The sequence below is a fragment of the Sorex araneus genome, chromosome X, assembly GCF_027595985.1.
Source record: "Sorex araneus isolate mSorAra2 chromosome X, mSorAra2.pri, whole genome shotgun sequence".
NCBI classification, from domain to species: domain Eukaryota; kingdom Metazoa; phylum Chordata; class Mammalia; order Eulipotyphla; family Soricidae; genus Sorex; species Sorex araneus.
Window position 1 is genome coordinate 26312411 of NC_073313.1, and position 24393 is coordinate 26336803.

General features: G+C 39.6%; 1 pseudogene; it reads right to left on the reverse strand.

Moving 5' to 3' along the window:
- Positions 1 to 519: 519 nt before the first annotated feature.
- Positions 520 to 24373, reverse strand: LOC101551233 (elongation factor 1-beta-like; annotated as a pseudogene).
- Between the last annotated feature and the right edge of the window lie 20 nt (positions 24374 to 24393).

A 24393-nucleotide genomic window follows, 5' to 3' on the forward strand; every position in this document is an offset into this window, starting at 1 on the left:
CTATAGTTACATTTCCTCTAGTTATATCAAAGGGATATCAAATGGGATTCTTCTGATAATAAACTCTATTTTGCTTATTGGCTTCAAAGGAAAAGAAAGCATGTCATGTTGTGAACTGCCAGTATGGAACAGGCCAGATGGCATGATTCTGTTTAGGAACAAAGACTGACCTTTAACCAATAGTTAGCAACAAAACAACTGCCAAAATTATTATTACTCTTGCCAACAATGTGAGTGAACATGGAATTTTCCCTAGTTTATACTCCAAATAAGAACAGAACTCAACAGACACCATGATTGTAGCCTAGTGAAATACTAAATCAAAGGTCACAGTTCAGTTTTTTTATGCACGGGATAACCGTGATATATTTGCATTTTCCTATCAAATTTTATTTGCTATGTAACATCAGAAAATAAACACAAAAGTAGTCAATTATGTTTACCTATCTGTTAACTTTTGGGGACTGAGTTCAATATCTATAGTGGCTACCCAGTGACAGAAATAGGTTGTCAAAACATCTAGAAATTTGTCACTGCTGCCAAAGATGAGGGAAGCTTGAAGGCACTGTTAAAAAGGTTAAAGCTGGCCTTGGCTGGCTGGCAGATCTCCACAGCTAATGGGAAAACAAGATTATCATTCCTCCTTCTCAGGCTGCCCCTCAATTTATAACCCTGTGGACTTAAATTTCTGGGTGAAACTCTTGCCATATTTTGGGATAAACTATAGGTCTCAATTCTTTCTCAAGAACATCAAAAAACAATTCAATGGTGGAAAGCATTTATTTATATACTTTCAGGGCACAAGCTACTCTGTCATGGTGGTAGTTCACTTCTTAGAGACAGAGTTCCCACAATAGGATCATGCAAAGTTGATTTGCCATAGTGGAATTAACTGAGGATCAGCCATCTCTGCATTAGGAGAGACATTTCTATTGTTAACCTAAAAATGTAGGAGGCCATTAAAAAAGCAAAAGGACTTATTTGGGAGTGGTAGGAAATGACAATTTGGGGAGTACAGCTTTAGGCTATAAACTACTATTTTGTTTTGTCCTGGTGTGATTTTAAAATAAGGATAAAGTAAGAGAATATGAAGTAAATCCCTGGAGGGGGGTGGGTGAGCCCACCACCCTTCCAAACAGAGCCCCGGCAGCTGAAAAACTCCATAACTCAATTGCTGCCATGTTCATGGCTGAAGTCCACAGGCTCTAGATGAACCTCATGGTCATGGCTGGACACCACAGGCTTGGGATCAGCCTTATCTAGGAATGAATTTATTGAAAAACTCAGGTATGTGTGTTGTGATCGAAACCTCTAGGCTCTCACAGAGTTGGGTATGGGTGAACTCCCCCCATCTTCCTCTTCCAGGAGCCTGCTTGTCATGTCCATAAACTGTCTGTGGTGCCATATAAGCTCATTAATCAGCCATAATCCAGAGACTCATTAAAAAATCTCAAAAAAGATCAACAAGCTGCAGAGATGCTTCGGGACCCCAAAATCACCACCCAGTTAAAAATTTAACTCCAGCTGTATCACCCCAACAAAATTTTAGAAATTCTGTAGTGCAGAGCTATGGATACCACTGATATACCAGGAGTAGCACACCACATTGGATAGGATATAAAGTAGAAGTCAACCAATCTCCATTAATAAAATATTAACACATAAGGCTTAACCTATGACAACAGGTTAGTAATCTTTTATACAAAGGCTTAATCGCTCCAGGGTGAGATACAACAATCTTCACACAGTTTGTTTTCAGGAAATCCTTTTTGATAAATTTTAGTGAATTATTTATAACAAGCAATATAGTTATTTAGGTCCTGCTATTGGGGGGAGGCTTGGATGCTGGTTGGGAAAACTGGAAATAGTGGTGCTGGGATTTGTGTTGGAACAGTGAATGTAGTATGTCATCAACTTTAAAAAATGAAATAAAAAATTATAAAGAAAAGAATATAAAGTAACTGATGAGGTAATAAAGATATCTCAAGGTAGACATGGTCAGGAAAAGGGACTACAAAGTAAAGATATGTAAATTTAACTTTATCAGTCCTTTTAGATAGAGTGTTTTCATTTTCCACTTTTGACATCTTGGAATGTTGATAATTTCACCCGGTTCACAAGGGATGATGATTCATCTCATCAAGCTCCACTGTAAAATGGCTCCAGTGATGTCAATTTTTCATATTCCTTCATCCCATTAATTTCTCTAAGCGCCACTGTGAGTCTCCATAGAAGAGTCACCTCCACGAACATCAAAATGTATAGGATAGCCTCAAGTGGACAAAAAAGCAACAGATGTCCAGACTTCCAGTTTGCCCAGCACCCTCCACCCCAAAAGTGTATTCATTCTGATAGAAAAAGAGGTGGAATGCTGTGCACATCATACCAGGAAAAGTTACAAATGCCCCTTAGCAATGTCTTTCTTTGGTTGTCCTCAGTGTCACTGTAATCAGTGCTTTACTCCCTGGTGACTATGTCTATAAAAGTATTGACAAAGACACAGTCTGTAAGGCTTACAGACTGACAGCTTAATAGAAGACTTGGAGCAGAGGCAGAAGGAATGAACCACTTAATGAGACCAGGTATCTTAAGTTCCTTAGGACTTCTCTTAGAAATTGGAGGCCCATTTATGGTATCCTGGAAAAACTAGCAGGGGACAAGGGGACTGCAGGAACTATCATTTGTTTTCTTCCCCATCAGTTCACATCATCTCCAAGGCCTCTGGGTCCTTTATTCCATTGATAGCCTCAATTCTTTTCAGCCCATTCCCTTCAAATGTCCTGTTTGGCCCATGATGGTAACGTTCTAGTTCAGTGTTTTTCAACCCTTTTAGTTACTTATGTTCCTTCAAGCCTTCAGTGAAGAGTAATGATCCATAATGGATTTAGATACTTTTTCTGTTTAAAAATCATTTTTTATTAATTCACCGTGAGATACAGAAACAAAACTTTCATGTTTAAACTTCAATCATACAGTCACCCAACACCCACCCATTTACCAGTGCACATTTTCCACCACCAAAATCCCCAGTTTCCCCCCCACTCCGCCCCATTCCATACTTCCCCCTGCTTGTGTGGCAGACAGTTTGCAAGGTATTCTTTCTCTACTTTGTTACCTTCGGTATTTCAAGACCAGCCCTATCTCCCCTTATATCTGCCAAAAATACAACTGCTAGACAATGTGTTTTGTATTACTTGTTATGGGTATAATATAATGTTGCATGGCTGCAAAAGTGGCTGCACGCTTCAGGAATTTTAAGATTTTAATCATTAGGGTCTGAAGAAATTGCTTCTATAAAATGGCACCGCTGGAGATCTTAGAGGGCAGGCAGTGGGACGGCACCTGTCCCCATCTGGAGTGGCCCAGCGGAGAAGGCCTACTGCAAAGTCCCGGGCCATCTATGCTAGCAGCAAGTAGCTTGGGTCCGAGATTTCTGTGTGTGTCTCTGGATTATGGCCACATGGGAGCTTAAGTAGACGGTGGGCGGATGTGACATCATATCTGCATCCCATCGGGGCAAGGGGAAGGTAGATCTTCTTGAAAGCAGTCATATCCATGGACGGCATAGTCCTCAAAATCAGTGATTTGCTCCTTCATCATATCTGTTCCAACTTTATAATTTTTGATTACACACTGTATTTGAAGTTTTATAATTCTGTATCCCACTGGCACTAGTTTAGATGAGCCCAAAACCAAGCCATCTGCTTGAATGCTTCTGACACACTCCTCTAATTTTGCTACATCCATCTCATCATCCCAAGATTTCACATCTAATAAGACAGAAGACGTGACAAAAAGTGCAGGGTTTTTTGCTTTCTCAGATTCATACTGTACAAGGTGTTCTTCTTTTAGTTTCTATGCTTCTTCGCTCTCCCCATCATCAGATCCAAAGAGATCGATGTTGTCATCATCGCCTTTACTGCCCCAGATCCACTTCCCATGGTGTTTTCCACATTAGCATGACCATACTTGCCCAAGGCTTTCTTCACCCCTGGTAGACTGGCCTTTTCCTTTTCGAATGACTTAATGTGGTTATACCAACGAAGGGCAAGATACAAGTCAGCAGAGGGTGGGCCAGAGACTGCTTCAAACACTGCCACATAAGCTTGCGGTGGCACATACCTCTCAATGTAGCTTCTGTCAACCAGGTAACTGTTGAGCGCCTGGAGGCCTGGGGGACTCTTCAGATCCCCAAAACCCCTGGCACTGGCTGGTGTCAGGGTGGGTTTCCTTCTGGGGTAATGAGGAAGTGAAGGTGAGAAGCATTCAGCGCTAAGAAGAAAAAGGCTCAACACTTTTAGACTGCAGTCCACTTCTTGTTTTTTTCCGAATCTCTGGACCCTGTCCTACAAGCTGGATCCTAGTCTTGTGTTGTGGTTTCCATTCATGTGATTTTTCACCTTGGGCACCCTGGAATTTCCTAGAGGCCTACAGGGGCCTATATGACTCAAGTTGAGCAATCCTGCTCTAATTGAGAAAAATATACAGATGTATTTTGCTTTTTAATGGATGTAAGTTTGGAAATTACAGTATATACGTATATAAAAAATGGCCTTCTAAATTACTAGCTCCAAACATTATTTTTGAAACTTTATAATAAAGTTTTCCAGTATCCTGGCAGCCACACTCACAAACTGCCCCCGGCGCCGTGTAATCCCACCAACTGCCAACATCCAGAGACTATAAGACCAAGCTCCAGGAAGAGAGCAATGCAGATTCTCTTGCCCCACCCCCCCATGCCTACCTGTCTTCACCTAGGCCCCTCGGAGGGGACGGGTTGCCTTTCCCTCCCTGCCCCAAGCAGAGCCTTGACAGTTGAAGACTTCCGGAATCCAGCAACAGCCATGCTCAAGACCACTCTCCACACATTTGGACGAACCTCAAGCATGAAGGGACCAGCAGAGTAACTCAGGTGTGCAGGACCTTGGGCTGAGATCTCCAAGCCTGCTCTGATTGGGAGTGGGCCTTCTCCACCCAGACCCCCCCATTTTCCAGTATCTTGGCAGCCACACCCACAAACTCCCCCCCGACACTGTGTAATCCCAACAACAGCCAACATCCAGAGACTATAAGACCAAGCTCCCGGAAGATTTATGGCTGCACGACATGTAATAGCCTTGTTTTCCCTCTTGAAGAACCTGAGAAGCTACCAAGAGTCTACTGCCCTTATATGAGAGTCTTGCAATTTCCCCATGGTGTATTCATATCCCAAAATACAGTAAAAGATATACGCATACCTCTCAGAGAACCCGGGAAGCTAAGGAGAGTACCCCGCCCTCACAGCAGAGCCTGGCAAGCTCCCCGTGGCGTATTCAATATGCCAAAAACAGTAACAATAGGTCTCATTCCCCTGACCCCGAAAGAGCCTCCAATTGTTGGGAAAGACGAGTAAAGAGAGGCTGCTTAAAATCTCAGGGCTGAGTGTAACAGAGACGTTACTGGTGCCCACTCGAGAAAATTGACGAACAGGATGACAGTGATACAGTGATATAATAAGAATAGTAATTTCCGTGTCACGTTTGAAGATACCTTTATCTTCAATATCGTGGAGGGTTTTGCCGACCTTGTCTTCAATGTACCTTATGGTTTGTGGTCTAATGTTGAGGTCTTTAATCCATTTTGATCTGACTTTTGTGCATGGTGTCAGGTCAAGGTCTAAACCCATTTTTTTGCATGTGGTTGTCCAGTTGTGCCAGCACCATTTGTTAAAGAGGCTTTCCTTGCTCCACTTCACATCTCTTGCTCCCTTATCAAAGATTAGATGATCATACATTTGGGGTTGTGTGTAGGGATATTCCACCCTGTTCCATTGGTCTACGGCTCTGCCTTTGTTCCAGTACCATGCTGTTTTAATTGTTACTGCTTTGTAGTAAAGATTGAGGCTGGGGAGGGTGATGCCTCCCATCATCTTTTTCCCAAGAATTGTTTTAGCTATCCTTGGACGTTTGTTATTCCATATGAATTTTAGGATTGCTTGATCCATTTCTTTGAAGAATGTCATGGGTATACATATTGGGATCGCATTGAATCTGTATAATGCTTTAGGGAGTATTGCCATTTTGACAACATTGATTCTCCCTATCCACGAGCAGGGTATATGTTTCCATTTCCTCATGTCCTCTTTGATTTCATGGAGTAGCGTTTTGTAGTTTTCTTTGTAAAGGTCTTTTACTTCCTTGGTTAAGCTGATTCCGAGGTACTTGATTTTCTGGGGCACGATTGTGAATGGGATTGCTTTTTTCATGTCCCTTTCCTCTGCCTCATTGTTTGCATATATGAAGGCTAAGCAATCTAGTAAAAACAGAGATCAACAAATGGGACTACATTAAACTAAAAAGCTTCTGCACCGCAAGATATACAGTGACCAGTATACAAAGACTATCCACAGAATGGGAAAGGATATTTACACAATACCCATCAGATAAGGGGTTGATATCAATAGTATATAAAGCACTGGTTGAACTCTACAAAAAGAAAACATCCAACCCCATCAAAAAATGGGGCGAAGAAATGAACAGAAACTTTACCAAGGAAGAAATACGAATGGCCAAAAGGCACATGAAAAAGTGCTCTGCATCACTAATCATCAGAGAGATGCAGATCAAAACAACCATGAGATACCACATCACACCACAGAGACTGGCACACATCCAAAAGAACAAAAGCAACCGCTGTTGGAGAGGATGTGGGGAGAAAGGGACCCTTCTACACTGCTGGTGGGAATGCCGGCTAGTTCAGCCCTTTTGGAAAACAGTATGGACGATTCTCAGAAAACTAGAGGTTGAGCTCCCATTTGACCCAGCAATACCACTGCTGGGAATATATCCCAGAGAGGCAAAAAAGTACAATCGAAACAACATCTGCACATGTATGTTCATCGCAGCACTGTTTACAATAGCCAGAATCTGGAAAAAACCCGAATGCCCCAAAACGGATGACTGGTTGAGGAAACTTTGGTACATCTATACAATGGAATACTATGCAGCTGTTAGAAAAAAAGGAAGTCAAGAATTTTGTAGTTAAGTGGATGGGCATGAAAAGTTTCATGCTGAGTGAAATGAGTCAGAAAGAGAGAGACAGACATAGAAAGACTGCACTCATCTATGGTATATAGAATATCAGAGTGGGAGACTAATACCCAAGAACTGTAGAAATAAGTACCAGGAGGTTGACCCCATGGCTTCGCGGCTGGCCTCACGTTCCGGGGAAAGGGTAACTCAGAGAAGCGATCACCAACTACATTGTAGTTGAAGGCCATGTGGGGGAAGGGAGTTGCGGGCTGAATGAGGGCTAGAGACTGAGCACAGCGGCCACTGAACACCTTTATTGCAAACCACAACAGCTAATTAGAGAGAGAGAACAGAAGGGAATGCCCTGCCACAGTGGCAGGGTGGGGTGGGGGGGAGATGGGATTGGGGAGGGTGGGAGGGACGCCGGGTTTACGGGTGGTGGAGAATGGGCACTGGTGAAGGGATGGGTTCCCGAACTTTGTATGAGGGAAGTATAAGCACAAAAGTGTATAAATCTGTAACTGTACCCTCACGGTGATTCTCTAATTAAAAATAAATAAATTATAAAAAAAAGAAAAAAAAATAAAAATAAAATAAAATAAAAGTAATGCGCAAAAATTGTACATTATTATGGTACAAGCTATTTCAACTATGATATTTAAGTCGATATACTATAAAATCATCCGAGCAAGTTTTATTCTGCTGGATATAAAAAAGAGATGTCTATAAAGCAAAAAAAAAAGAATAGTAATTTCACTTAAATTATTTATCATAGATTAGGAATTTATAATAGTTTTTAAGTTTATGGCATTGGTATACTAAGTTACTATACCCAGCCCCACCAAAGTGCCTACAACCATATAAAGGAAAAAAATTAATTCCCTCTGGAGTTGAATTTTGAGTGTAGTATGAAAAAGTGTCACAATAACACTTTTAAAAAATTTGAATATCAAATTTTTCCATTATTGTATCTTACTAAAAGGATTGGACTGAAGTGATAGCACAGTGGGTAGGGCATTTGCCTTGCATGCGACCAACTCAGATTCGATTCCTCTGGCCCTCCCAGAAAGCCTGGCAAGCTACTGAGAGTATCCCTCCCGCCCGCAAGGCAGAGCCTGGCTAGCTACCCATGGTGTATTAAATATGCCAAAAACAGTAACAAGAAGTCTCACAACGAAGACGTTACTGGTGCCCACTCGAGTGAATGATGAACAATGGGACAACAGTGTTACAGCAGTGCTACTAAAAGGACTTTTCTCTTTTTCTCTGAAAGAAGCACTGTTAATAAAGAGACTTAATGTATTTGGGGACACCATATTTAGTTCTATTGGTTTGTGTACTTATATAATCAAATATACCATGCATTTTGATTACAATATAATTACCATATTTAAAAAATAATTCTCAACATGTAGTAGAGCAAGTCCTCATGTGTTGTTTTCTTCACTGAGTGTATATTCCTGTTCTCAGTCATTTGTGACTTAAAAGGACTTACTTCTACTTATAAGATAAATAATTCATGGTGATATAATTTGCAGCTTGGTCACAACAGTTAAATCAGATTGCAATGCATCTTTGAAAGTGCTATGAGAACAAATCTTTAAAGTTCTCATCTTGAGCTGGAGAGATGACTCAAAATACTGAGTACATGCTTTGCATGCAAGAAGTCCAGGTTCAATTGATCCCTAGAACCACATGGTCTATGGAAAACTACCAGGTGTGACCCCTGAACATAGAAACACATGGTCTATGGAAAACTACCACGTGTGACCCCTGAGCATAGAAACACATGGTCTATGGAAAATTACCACGCGTGACCCCTGAGCACAGCTGGTTATCCTCTCTCCCCCCCCAAAAAAAAAAAGAAATGTTCTCATCACAAGAAAAAAAATGTGTAACTGTGATGGGAATAACTCCACTTATTGTGGCTATCATTTTACAATATATACAAATAATTATTTGTGTGATACACTTAAAACATAATGTCATATGTCAAATACATCTTATATAAAAAATAATTTGGGGCCAAGAGATAGGACAGCATTCACGGTGCATGTGACCAACCTGGATTTAGTCCCTGGAGCCTTATGGACTAGCAAGAATCATTTCCTTTGGTCTTGGAGGCCCCAGAGCATTGAAGGTCTCTTCCTGGTGGTCTCCGGTACCACGGGGCAAAGTAGCACTGCATGGTTGGGCTCTCACACTGAACCACCAACACAGTTGGCCAAGCATCACTGGGAGTAGCCACCTAGCTCTCGGATTCCTGAACACTACTTAGGAGCCACCTGCACCCACCCAATAAAGTTTAGAATTATCTTTTTGGTTTCATATCCAAAACAAAAATGTTAAAAAGGTTGTGGCATTACCATGCACTATAGACTAAATTTGAGGAAAGTCAATGTGTTTATACTATTGAGAACACTACATGAACATATAATAATGGCCTATTTAACTTAGGTTTTTACTAATGTATATGTGTGATAACTGATTATGCCTAATTTCATTACATATTTTATAGAATTATAAACAAAAATATAAAAATAAAAGAGCAAAAAGTATACATAAGATGCCAGGTATTTTGTAAAGAAATTTATGAATTATATTTAATCTCATGTTAATTCTCTTCTGCAGAAATAAATTACATGTTTATATATTTATCTTACAACTTAAAAAGGCTTTTAGCAAGACATTTAATTCATTTAATGCTAGGTTTTTGTAAACATCCTTTGTCTAATAACATACCTTCTTTTACAATAAGTTCATGTTAAATTTATGAAACGCTATGATGTGTGTATACACATATAATCTTCTCTCTAATCTGCCAACTATGAAAAAATTCACTCTCACTCTCAATCACATCCCCCTACTCTGTTCTCTAACTATAAAATGTCTGACTTCCATTTTATATGCCCTGTGTTTTGCAATATCTGGATGCTAGCTTAAGTCAGTCAACAAGGGACAGCAGTCAAACATTAGCAACCAGGAACATCAAGACCTTTCACCTTCTTCTTCACTGAAACATTTGACTTCTCACTCAATAGATATATCTTTATGCAACTGTAAGTATTCTTTTCATTCCTCTATAGTCCATAGGTATCAATTCCTTACACAAATTACTAAGTGTTATTTTGTTCAACATTCCTCAATTGGAGTGTTGAGTATCCAATTTTCCTACACTAAAGTCTCTGAGTTATAGACTTGGAGTGATTTCTATTTCTCTGTATAATTCCATACTATTATAATTGATGGATTGATTTTTAATTGGATCATTGTGAAATACACAATTACATATTTGTTCATGATTTGGGGTTTCAGTCATACAATATTCAATCATGCATCCCTTCACCAGTGTACTTTCCCTCTCCCACTTACACCAGCCTGCCTCTATGGCAGACAGACATCCACCCCTCCAATCCTCTCCATCCTTTCTCTCTTCTCTCCCTCATCTTCCCCACTCTCTCTTCTTTTTCCTTTAGGCACTGTGCTTTACAATACTGTTATCATGTATATCACTTAATTTCTTTCAGCACTCAGTTCTTGTCCAGAACGATAATTTCCAATCATCACTGTCACAATGGTCCCTTCTCTGTCCTAACTGTGTCAGCACTTCCCCACGACTTGTAGCAAGCTTCCTACAATAGGCCAGTCTTACGGGCCCTTGTATCTACTGTCTTCGGGTAGACCAAATGATTTTTTTTCACATGAAACACCTTTCATTCCTAAGAGAAAACTCTGCCATATGTAAGTACACACACATTTTCAAAAAGCATATGGAGAAACATATTCAACTTTTAAAAACTGAACACTATATAGAGCTTTCTACATTATTCGTTGGAAGAAAAAGCTCAACTGCAATTCAGATACAATATCCTGTCAGGGTGCAAAAGAAATCATATCTGGGTTCAGACACTGAACAAATAAACAAGCATTAGACTGATAAAGGATAAAGGAGAAAATTGTTAATAAGATTTATGCCTCCTGTTCACATAAGAGAACCAGAAAAATGAAGTAACTCAACGACATTTTTTTTCAGACTTGGTTTAAAACCTCTTGGCTAAGATAAAGGTTGGGGAGAAAGATGATGTTCTCAATTGAAAAGAGAGAAGCGGGGCCAGGAACATAAAACGCTTAAGGAATAGTCCACAAGTATGAGGCCCTGAGTTTGATCCCACAGTAACACTATGAGTCACCTACTAACTCTGTGGCCCCAGTGCCCCATCACCTACTCCAATGTCCTGGAGTACCCCTAATGTGGCCTATGCAAGCAGACAGAGACAGACAGAGAGAAAGTGAGTGGTCTCCATCAGCAAAAGGTCATATTACATAGATGTAAATTGTCTTTTTCATAATTTCCTCAAAGATTTCAAAGTCCTTCCCATGAAATCAATGTTTTGATTTCAAAGTCTTGTCCATGAAATCAGCATTTTTGCCAAGAGTTATATTTTAGGCATCATATATTTGCTCTCATATAAGGCTTAAAACAATCTACAAGAAAATATTAAAAACATCCAGATGATTCATAAGCTATAAAAACAGCAGTACATTATACCCAAATAACTATAAGGTTGGAAATAACTATTTATAGTTGGAAATACATGCTTAAATGATGTATTAGAAGTTAGTAGAATCAGAGTCACTATTTTTTTTTGCTTTTTGGGTCACACCCAGCGATGCACAGGGGTTACTCCTGGCTTTGCACTCAGGAATTACTCCTGGCGGTGGTTGGGGGACAATATGGGATGCCAGGGATTGAACTCAAGTCAGTTGTGTGCAAGGCAAACGCCCTACCCACTATACTATCACTCGCGCCCCCCCACCAGTAACTTCTGAAAAAATATTTCTTTAGTACTTTCTATAGGTTGATCAATTATGAAAGAAGCAAATATAAGTGCTATCAATCAAATTTAATTCTACGGAATATAATGGGAGAACATATTGAAGATAACATGAGAACTCTAAACATACTTTTACAATTATATCATAATAATAAATGGTGTATAAGAAAAAGTTTCCACCTAGAGAATTGTTTTAACTAATAAACACAAAGAAATGGGCAAGGGGTGCCGTATATACTGGTAATTTAGGAAAGTGATATAGCTGTATATCCAAGCCATAGACTCAACAACACTGAAAACAAGAGATCCAAACTATAAGCACCAAACTTTATAAGGAGCCTGTAAAGGTTGCAGGCTGGGAGGAGGGTGCCGAACAGGAGAGAATATGAGAACACTAATAGAGAGAAGGTGATACTGGTGGTGGGATCAGTGCTACAACATTATATTCCTAAACCTCAACTTTGTGAACCATGGTTTTTAAAAGAAAATATTTTCAATTAAAAATAAGATGTCAAAAATGAGAGATGGGAAAATTGCCTTTCAGGATCCTTAACTGCATTAATGAATACCATTTGTATTCATGCTCTTCAATGACTGCCAATATTATCACAAAAAAAAAACCCTATCAGACATTAAGTATCTCCTAATGGAAGTGCATAGTATTGCTTTTGGGGGAGTGTTACCAATAAACAAAAAAAATAATGAGGCTTTATCTGATCAAAATGCTTCATTTATTATTGAGTATCGCTGGTTTTTAGTATTTGGGTAGCTGAGTGGATAAAGGATTCTTTATTCTACTCTCTGTACTGTTTTCAATAATACCACAATTTTATTATAAATATCATGAATTTAAATTGTAAAATTAGTTCAAATACAATATCTTAGAAAAATATAAGTTCTAAATAGGTCCATGAAAAAGAAAATTTAAAACCAGGGATGTGACTTTGCACATGCAAAGCTGTTTGGGAGGAAGGAAAAATTGAAACTTAATCTGACTATACAATTTCAGTTTTTTTAAAAAAATACAAGATATTCTTGAAATATTCCTGGATTACCCAAGTTTGGAGGTTCCTTATACCAAATAAACAAAATCTGAATTAAAGGTTCACATAAACTCTTTAATGCACACAAAAGAATGGGAAATGCTTCTCCAACTTTAATGAGCTAGGTCTCCTTGAAGACTAGATAAGCCGGGGACTGGAGCAATAGTACAACCTTGCATGTGGCTGACCCAGGTCCAGTCCACGGCGTCCCATATGGTACCTCAAGCTCACCAGGAGTAATTCCTGAGTGCAGAGCCAGGCGTAACTCCTGAGCATTGCCAACTGTGACCCAAAAAGCAAAATAAATAAAGATAAGATACCCTGATTAAAAGAGCATGTGTGCTAGGCTGACCCATATAAAGACAAGTATCTTAAAGAACTTCAGAGCATACATATATGATGGCAAATTACCAAACAATAGACTGTGTTCAGGACTTAAAAGATGTTATCACAGGAAAAAAATTAATCAGAATCCACTAAGCTAGCAGATGGGGTTTTAAAAGAGGCATCTGATCATGTACAGGGGTAAAAAAAAAAGTCTTTTATAAAATTCAATACTAGTTCATGATACTAATTTACTTATCTTGCAAAATACAAGTTCTATATTAAAAATAACCTGCAACTGTACTTAAATGTAAAAAAACAGAAGCATGCCTAATACAGTCTGAAAAAGCACACAGAGGTATGTTACCAGAAATTTAGATCTGAAAGTGTAGCAGGACATATTTAGAGATTTAGTGCCTATCCTGTAGTTTACAATAAACAACCAAACTCAGGCTGCTATTTCCCATGTCCGAAATAAAGTCTGTGCAATAGGCAATCAAGTAGAGGTCCCCTAGGTAGTGTATGTCAGGAAGCCATAAAACCAAGAAATGTGTAGAGAGGTAAGATATAATCCAAAAAGTAGATGTCGGGTGATAATACAGGGGTTAAGCTGATCCAACCAACCCGTTAGAATCCTCCCACCAACTATGGTCCCCTAAGTACTGACAGGTGTCACTTCTGAGCAGTTAGGAATATCCCCTGAGCACCATTGTGTGTGGTCCATATCCCTTCTCCGAAGCCCCCAGAAGCCATCCTGCCTGTGCTCAGGATATAGAACAGACCACTTCCAGAGACAATAAACAGAAAGGATCAATGTCCATTTAATAATACTGATATCATGAAGAGACCACCAGTGTTCAGACCTTCGCCTTGACACACCTCCCTGACAAAAACTCTTGGTCCAGGCTGAGGCAGCTTGGAGAAAACCCCATATAATAAGCTATCAAAAGGAACTTGGGATAATCCACCTTTGTGGTTTTCTGTACTCAATTCTCGAGAGTGTACTATATTCCATTAATAACGTTTCCATTTCCCTCCCAGGGCCCTCTCCCCTTTCAGGGGGAGCCTGGGTTCTCCCATAAAAGTGTATCATCCTTTAACAGAATTTTCTTTTGCATTAATGTTTGAACTCCCCTTAAATTTGTTTCTATGAAAAATACAAGAACCTGGATCCCATGAGATTGGAAACACTTAGTAGTACAAAGAGAAGACCCTCCCCTCAGACTAAGAAATGTGGTTGCCCAAATGTCTGGGTGGGAGAAATTACCTCCCAGACCATGAAGATCAAGAGGGTCTTGAATGAGTTAGAAAAGGGAACACTAGGACAGTGAGGAAGTGGGAAGAGGGGAAAAATACCTGTCATAGAGGCAAAATGGGGGGCAGGAGGGATAATGGGGACACTGGTGGGGGGGTGGCACCAGTGATAAGACTGGTGTAGGAACAATATACACTAAAATTCAATCATAAATATTATTTTAGCTCTGTAATACACAGTAATTCCACATACATATATACATATATATATACATATACATATATATATATATATATATATAATCTTGGGTACAGCTAGGCAGCTAGCTTAATAGTCTGGCAGGACCAGGTTATGCAGAAAATGATTTTACCAGTCCCAGACCCTCTGGTGGGCACACAACCCACCAGTGACACCTAGAAAAATGAAAGAAATGATAAACTCAAGAATAGCAATAATAATAAAACAATAATGAGGAACTCCTGAGAAACATTAAGTCCCTACTTAAACTACTTCTTGCTATGTTTTGAGTGAAGGCAGTTGGAGGCACGGCCTGAAGCCTAAGTAGATCTATTGAGAAGGTCTTTTGGCTACTTTCTGGAGGAAATATTTGGTGTTGGTTGGGGGGATCACAGCTGTAAGTACCCCTGGATTACTCCTGGCTCTATACTCAGGGATCATTACTAGTAGAGCTTCGGGGACTGTATGGAATGTATAGAGCTTCAGGCTCTATACTCAGGGATCATTACTAGTAGAGCTTCGGGGACTGTATGCTAGGGATCAAACCAGTGTGGACTGTATACAAGGCAAGTGCCCTACCCCCTGACTATCTCTTATGCCTCTGAAAAAAAATATTTTAAAGTTCAGCTTTGTTTCTTCTCTTTGCTATGGAAATGAATTTCTATTACTTCACTAAAAGATTCTAAGACAGCAGCAGAGTTGAAGTGTCAGGACCATGGAGTAATATCAGGCTCTACAGTCTGGGTTCTAGAAGGAAATGTGACTCTAGTTATTGTCCTAATAACCACATGAGACTTCTATTGTTGGTTAAAATGAAGTTTTCCATGTTCACCTTAACAGAATGATAGGCATCAATGAAAACAGAATAGAACGAATATTTGAGATCTATTCTCTTAGCAAATTTCCAGTGAAAATTAATACAGTAAAAATGTCATCATATTGTACAGTAGGTTTCTCAAGCTCATTTCACTTATATTGAGTTTACACAGCTTGAAACACAATTTTCCCTTTTACCATAACCCTCAGCTTCTTTAACTACCATTCCAATCTGTTACTATTTGACTATTTTTCCGACTCCATATATAAGTGACATTATAAAACATTTGCTCTACCTTTCCATGCCTAATTTTTGTTGTTGAAAATGGCATGATATCTCTAACCATAGCCTCAAAATAGTAAACATAGGAGCTATAGATATTTAAAATATTTTGGTGGCCTAGTTAATATATACATATATAGTAAATATACTATATATATCAAAGCATCATATATTTTTTCTTTTTTCCTATTTTTAATTTAAATTTATTTATTTTTTAATTAGTGAGTCACAGTGAGGGTACAGTTACAGATTTACACATTTTCGTGCTTGTTTTTCCCTCATGCAATTTTTGAGAGCCCATCCCTCCACCAGTGTCCATTCTCCATCACCAATGAACCCAGTATCCCTCCCATCCCCAATCCCATCCTCCCCACCCCACCCCGCCTCTGTGGCAGGGCATTCCAATTTGATATCTCTCTTTCCCTTTGGGTGTTGTGGTTTGCAATAGGAGTATTGAGTGGTCATCCTGTTCAGTCTCTAGTCTACTTTCAGCATACATCTCCCTTCCCGCGCGGGATCTCCAATCACATATTACTTAGTGTTCCCTTCTCTATCTGGGATAACTTTCCCCCAGCGTATGAGGCCAGCTTCCAAGCTATGGAGCCAACCTCCTGGTATTATATACTACTATTCTTGGGTATTAGTCTCCTACTCTGTTATTTTATATTCCACAGATGAGTGCAATCTTTCTATGTCTGTCCCTCTCTTTCTGGCTCATTTCATTTAGCATGATACTTTCCATGTTGATCCACTTATATGCAAAGTTCATGAATTCATCCTTTCTAACAGCTATATAGTATTCCATTGTAGAGATATACCAAAGTTTCTTTAACCAGTCATCTGTTCTCAGGCACTCGGGTGTTTTCCAGATTCTGGCCATTGTAAACAGTGCTGCAATAAACATATAAGTGCAGATGTCATTTCGACTATACTTTTTTGTTTCTCCAGGATATATTCCCATAAGTGGTATTGCTGGATCAAATGGAAGCTCAATTTCTAATTTTTTGAGAAGAGTCCATATTGTTTTCCAAAGGGGCTGGACCAGTTGGCATTCCCACCAGCAGTGTAGAAGGGTTCCTTTCTCCCCACATCCTCTCCAACAGAGGTTGCTTTTGTTCTTTTGGATGTGTGCCATTCTCTGTGGTGTGAGGTGGTATCTCATGTTGTTTTGATTTGTATCTCCCTGATGATTAGTGATGCAGAGCATTTTTTATGTGTCTTTTGGCCATTCGTATCTCTTCCTTGGAAAAGTTTCTGTTCATTTCTTCGGCCCATTTTCTGATGGGGTTGTATGTTTTCTTCTTGTGGATTTCAACCAGTGCTTTATATACCCTTGATATCAACCCTTTATTGGATGGGTATTGGGTGAATATCCTTTCCCATTCTGTAGATTGCCTTTGTATTCTGGTCACTGTGTCTTTTGCGGTGCAGAAGCTTTTTTTGTTTAATATAGTCCCATTTGTTTATCTCTGTTTCTACTTGATTGCTTAGTTCCATGTAATCTTTGAAGATACCTTTAGCTTCAATATTGTGAAGGGTTTTGCCAACCTTGTCTTCGAAAAGCATAATATATATTGATGTATACACATTCTGTCTATGCAAATTTTTCTTTTACAAATAAAACCCAGAATAGTTACGTATCATAATAATTGTACATACATACAGAACTTCATCACCCCAGAACCATCTAAACACTTGAGCAATAATACTAGTTTCAATCCAAAGGGGCCCAGATAATCCTAGCAAGCTAAAGGGCCCCTCCCCACTATATTTTCCCATGGGATTCTTGATATCACGGTGAGCAGGTGAAATTAGTCAAAAAATCCCAAGTCTATTGGAAAATAGAATGATTTCCCTATCCTAAAACCTACACACTACACATATCTTATTACCTAAAATAAACTCAGAGGGGTCTACATTGGAGTAGCCAGATGAGGTAAACCCACACGTCACGTAAGTGTCCAGAGAGTTGATAGTGTTGTGGTGAAAGGTGGGTGTCAAGCAAGCAGAGGGAAGGACAACAGCCAAAGGAGTGAAGGGGAAACAAGTACCCATCATAAAAGAGTGATCTCGTGTAGCACCCCACTTCTGTCAATCTCAGGAGGCCCTAAGCAGGACCTTGGGGCGCAGGTCCCCAGATACTTCCTACTGGTGGTTCTAAAGGGAATATCTTTGGTGTAAGGCTCATAATCAAGAAGAGCACTTGATCTTCAGGCACCCCAGGAAGCTCATTACCCAAGGTTTAGTGCAAGAAAGGCGCCCCGCCCCGCAGTGATCCTCAAAGCACATGCTGAAACCACAATGAGAAAGCAATCACCACTGATCAGGATAAGATCCAGTACACTGCCCCCACCTCCTTCTCTCATCTGTATGAGAAGCCTTGAGAGATGAGGAAGAGCGAGTAAGAGACACAGCTCTGGACAGCACTGCTTCTATGACCAAGGCCTTGCTGTGCTCAAGTCTAGCAGCTCTTGAAAAAAAACAAAAAACAACAGTCTAGCAGCTCTTCCCACGATTTGGTGAATTTTGTTGGGAAAAGAGCAGTCGAGCTCCTGCTAGTGGCAAACCAAGAAGGGGGCTGTTGGGAATTGTGTGGACATATTTTTTTGCCTTCCTGTTCCAAACTAGCAATTCCTCTCTCCTCCCTCTTCCTTCCTTCCTTCCCCTCCCTCTCCCTTCCTCCTTCCTTTCCTTCCTCACTCCCTCCCTTCCTCCTTTTGTTTGGGGGACACACCCAGTGGCTTCTGGGTGCTATTCCTGGTTCTGTGCCTGGGATTTGCTCCCAGTCCTGCTCAAGGAACATACTGTACTGAGAACTGAACCAAGATCTCTTGCATGCAAAGCATCCCATCCAGCCCGCTTCGGGCCATTCTTTTTCTTTCTTTCCTCTTTTTCCTTACACTCTCTTTATTTACTTCTTTTTTCCCTCAGTAGAAAGCATATTTAGCTTCAAAATGTAAAATTGTTAATGTAGGATTCTCATTTATTGCTTTTTAATGAATAAAATGTTGAATTTTGGGTATATATAAAAGAAATTCATGAATCTACATGAAATAAAGTAATATTTTCTTTATGACCCCTAAAAACAGCAAATAAAGAGTTTTATAGGAACTTTCCTAGAAACATGAAAAGACCACAGTGAAATATTTAGAACCATAAAATAGAGGGGAAAATTAAATAAAATTTGTCTACACCATGGTTTTCCTTATCCATTTTAGTCTTTTAGCAAAAATGGAAGGTATTTTTATTTTTTGTTATTTAAAAGTGGCTTATGTTGTTTATGCGTAGTGCATTTTACATTTTATGCTACCTACTGGATTAAATAAATTCTGATGGGAAAGTGCTATTTTTGTTTTCATAACAACCGTATCTAAGCTACTATTCATTAAAGGCCCAGATATATTAATCAGCATGGCAGGTGCTTCACACTTGGTACATATATTCCAACATTCCTCCAGGGTAGGGATTAGCAGATTCCTTTCACAGATGAATAGTCTGTAAATATTTCAAGTTCACAAGGCCGGTAAGTGACCTTGCTGAGACTGGACCCCCATCATGGCTTAGTTCCAAACACCACCCCCACACCGTTCAATTTCTCCCCTACATGCCCGACTGAGCCCTTGGGTCTTTTCATTCATTTCTCTTCTCACTACTGGCAAAATGTATGTCCAAGGAGATAAACAGGCTCTGAAACCCAAGCACTGCTTCTGTGTACAGTGACACAGTGTCAACACTGCTGAATAAAGTAATTGAATGACTAAAGAACAGAATAAATAATATTTGAAGACAATATGATTATCTACCCAAGTATAATCAGATAACCTGAAAAGATCAGGGACTCTCAAAATCATCCTTTGCTGTCTTTTCTTTTTATAAAGTGTTTATATTAAAAGTGAAGGTATACACACGACCCAGTCTTAATAGTGAAGTGAAGGTAAAAATCAGGAATCTTTTTTTTTTCTTGCAGAACCACACCTGCAATTGGACCCTGCCTTATATTTTCATCAGAGTTGGAATAGGAAATCTAGTTACAGCTCACAAGCTTGTTTTCTATACTAAAAACTCCTCTAGTTTTTATTCACAAACTGTCCTGCAACAATAAGCGATTTCATTCTTATTCATCTACTTACACCCTTGGTGTCAGATCCTTTATCCTCTCTGTTTCTTTATTGCATATTCGCCTCTTTTGTCCCTTTATCATTGTTGCTGTCCCTGTGCTGACCAGGGTTGCATATATGCCTGATTGTGGTACTCCCACATTAGCTGTGGTGCTCACTCGGGGTTAAAACTTTAATGTCTGGAGAATATTTTTTAATTTAGGGCTATTTAGTATCAAACCTAAACTTATCAAATCAAGGTACTTAAAGGGCAGTGAATATGACCTACTATTCTGTAGATCAAGGTTTTTTTTAAAATCTGTATATCTAGAATTCCTCACCTATATTCTTGCTAAAAGAACAGATTTTGATATCCTATCCACATTATTCATACCTAATTCATAATAGGCGATGTTAAAGCATTTGAATTCCTTTATTTCCCTGTCTTCAAATAAAATCTGAACCATACCAGTCATTCAGGGATGTTCATGCTTAATAAAAGGATAAAAGCCCATCCAGCCACAAACTAATTAAGCTTTCAAAGACTGAACTTTAATTCCATTCATTAGCCAATACTGGAGTGTGCTGCTTTAGACTGTTTTCCTGGAAGAAGGCTTTTGAGTTTCTAGCTGGATTTTGGAATTTGTTGTCTGTAAGGAGGTGGACCCTATGGCAGAAAGGAAAGACTTTCTATCTGGATTATGCACACCAACATAGTGCCATGAAGCATCAAAAGCATTCTGAAGGTGCAAAGAGAGAAAAGCACATATTTCATTTTACTCACAAATTGAGGAAAGATACAAATTTGCAATAAACCCATTTACCGTGGGTCCTAGTGAAAAAAAAATTAAGACCTAGAGAGACAGAGTATACAGTTTAACATCATGACTAATTCATTTAATACCATGTTGAAAACCTTGATTTCCAATTATTATCTGAAGCTATAGTAATAATAATAGTAATAATAATAATAATAATAATAATAATAATAATAATAATAAATAATTAGAGGGACCACATCTGGCCGTGCTTGGCACTTACTCCTGGCTCTGAGCTCAGGGATTACTCCTGAAAATGCTCAGGGGACCATCTCAGTGCAAGGGACTGGGTCCACATCTGCACTGTGTAAAGCAAATGCCTTACATGCTGTACTATCTATTTGGTTTCTGTATTCTAATTTCTGAAAAAAAATCCCTGTTTTTTTTTTCAATTTCAACATGCCTTACATTCCCTTTGTAACAATGGTTATTTTATATACTGATGTATATGTGCACCATTGATACCAGAGATTTAAGGATATTTGCTTAAAACTACAAGGTAAAATTATATGAATTATTAAAGTATAAATAAATGTTAAAAAGCCAAGATAAAAGAAAACAGCAAAAATGGATAGTAGAGCCAAATAAAAACCCAAATAAAAACAGATGGTATGAAAAATGTTGTGTAAATTTTACACAACCTGAGCCCTAAATGTGGTCTTTTCCTTTCTAATGCTAAAACAGGAATAAAATATAGTAAACAACTGATGACACATAGCAGACAACAACCAAATCCACTGCCTTAACTAAAGACATCCTTTTCTCACCAGAAGACAGAAGGAGAGAGGCAGAGCTAGATATACATAGAGGCCTCGGGCGAGCAGTCCCTCTTGGCTGCTTAAACACAAGAGGAGGAATCACTGTAAGATATAGAACTGTTTTCAGCTCATTTCTGTACACAACAAAATGATTCAGCGGGATCCCAGATGCACAGATACCTGCTGGGCTGGATGGTTGTGGTGGCAATGGATTGTGTGTTGTCAGTCAGTCTCCCTCCCTGCCTTAGATTTCTCCCACTGTGATGTGGAGAGACTCTCCTAATATCCTAGCATTTCATTTACTTCCGGTGTCCTCCTCTGTGAGCCCCCCTTCCCCCATTCTTTCCCCTTTGGGGGAGAGCTCTTAGTTCGTCTTCTGGAAGGAGAGCCTCCTCCACACTCTAAACTTTGCAAAGTGATTTTTGAAGCCAAAGGGACCCAGGAGAGATTTCTCATTTGCCTTGTGATGAAGTCTGCAAATTTACATCTGGTTACATAGTTGTAAGGGAAAAGTAGGCATAAAAATACACCCTCTGACTGCAATGACTCTGACTTTCTGGTTGTGAAGAATCACTAGATAGCTGCCATTTCAATAATTTTTATTTGAGCTGATAAAGCATGTAAATCACAATTCAATATTTGAAATACCATGGAATACAGTAATGCCTTATGTTATAAAGAAGGTCACATACATTTCTGGCAAATGAGAATGACTACTACGAGACAAGAAATATATATTTGTATAACTGCATGTATTTTAAGTTGGCATATCCCCCTTTTAACAGATATCCTATTTCTACCAATTTCACATATAATGCAAATGTTAATATTTCTCACCATTTTTGTTTATATAAGCAGCTTTAACATACCTCAATGCATTGGAATAAATATTTTTTTTTCTTTTAGAGACTAGTGCTGTATCAGAGACATGTACTATCAGTGGCCAATAACCTACTACTCTCAGCCTGACTTACAAAAGAAAAGGAACTGTTTCCTAAAGCAATCTCAGAACTTTAAAAACTTCTGTAGTGAGGAAACAATATTAACAGAAGAAAAATTAGAAATTCTCGAGGAACAGAAGGTCTCAATTGGCAAGAAATACGTTAAGAGGAAAGAGATGAGGCAAGATCTGAGGTTGAATCAGGTCTGAGCTTACAAGGGAGGAAAGTGACAAGATTGATTTGAGGCATGCTCTCCCTGTGTTCTTCTATCTTCCCAGGACAATTAATTTCTATTCCTTGACTAGAAGATTCTTTTTTTTTATTTTTCTTTTTTTTATTATTAGTTTATTTTTAATTAGAGAGTCATCGTGAGGGTACAGTTACAGATCCATACATCATTGTGCTCATGTTTCCCCCATACAAAGTTCGAGAACCCATCCCTTCACCAGTGCCCATTCTCCACCACCAGTAAACCCAACATCCCTCCCCCTCTCCCCAGTCCCGTCTCCCCCCACCCCACCCTGCCACTATGGCAGGGAATTTCCTTTTGTTCTCTCTCTCTGATTAGGTGTTGTGGTTTGCAATAAAGGTGTTGAGTGGCCATTGTGTTCAGTCTCTAGTCTGTATTCAGCCCGCATCACCCTTCCCCCACATGACCTCCAACCACATTTTACTTGGTGGTCCCTTCCCTGAGTTACCCAGAATGAGAGACCAGCCTCCAAGCCATGGAAACAATCTCCTGGTACTTATTTCTACTATTCTTGGGCGTTAGTCTTATAGTCTATTATTCTATATTCCACAGATGAGTGCAATCTTTCTATGTCTGTCTCTCTCTTTCTGACTCATTTCACTTAGCATGATACTTTCCATGTTGATCCACTTATATGCAAACGTCATGACCTCATTTTTTCTAACAGCTGCATAGTATTCCATTGTATAGATGTACCAGAGTTTCTTCAACCAGTCATCTGTTCTAGGGCACTCGGGTTTTTTCCAGATTCTGGCTACTGTAAACAGTGCTTTGGTGAACATATAAGTGCATATGTCACTTCGACTATACTTTTTGGCTTTTCTGGGATATATTCCCAGCAGTGGTATTGCTGGGTCAAATGGGAGCTCAACCTCTAGTTTTTTGAGAATCGTCCATACTGTTTTCCAAAAGGGCTGAACTAGCCGGCATTCCCACCAGCAGTGTAGAAGGGTCCCTTTCTCCCCACATCCTCTCCAACAGCGGTTGCTTTTGTTCTTTTGGATGTGTGCTGCCTTGACTAGAAGATTCTAAGCACAAGTGACAGATCCAAAGGGAAATATATACAGTCACTGAAGAGGAGATTGGTTGAGTTAGTGTAAGTCCAGAGACTATGCAAGGAGACATGGACGGCTGCTGTGACTAGATAACCTAGCTCAAGACAGCCAGGCTCTACCAGGAATCCAGGGTCACTCAGTGGACTGCGGAGTCTCCCACTCAGTGGAGAGGGGTCAAGGGAGAATACGGCCTGGCTCCTGCTGGCTACACGGGGGAGTGTCCAAACCAGCGATGCTCTTCCAGGCTGAGGCTCCCCAGAGGCTGTTTTGGATGCTGACTTTTGTGGTCAAAGCTAAGGGAAGTTAGAGATTTGTTCTAACGTTGAATTCACAGGTCAGAGAGATATTCCAGAGAAGGGTGCTTTTCTTGAATGGAGCTAACCTGGGTTCAGTGCCCAGAACCCACATAGACCCCTGAGCCCCACCAGGAGCGATCCCTGAGCACAGAGCCAGGGTAGCGCTGAGCAGTGCTGGGGGTGCCCTCCCCCAGTCAAACTTTTTTAAAGGTTAAACTGACCTGTAAGCAAAAGGATGAGTTCCAGGACCTGCAAGCAACCAAAGTGATGTTCCTGCATGTTGCTAAATCTAAGCATCAGGTCCTGATAGCCCAGTGAGAGTGACATACCTCAAGTACACTCCATCTGCAGACATTCTGGTCACCCTAGCAACAG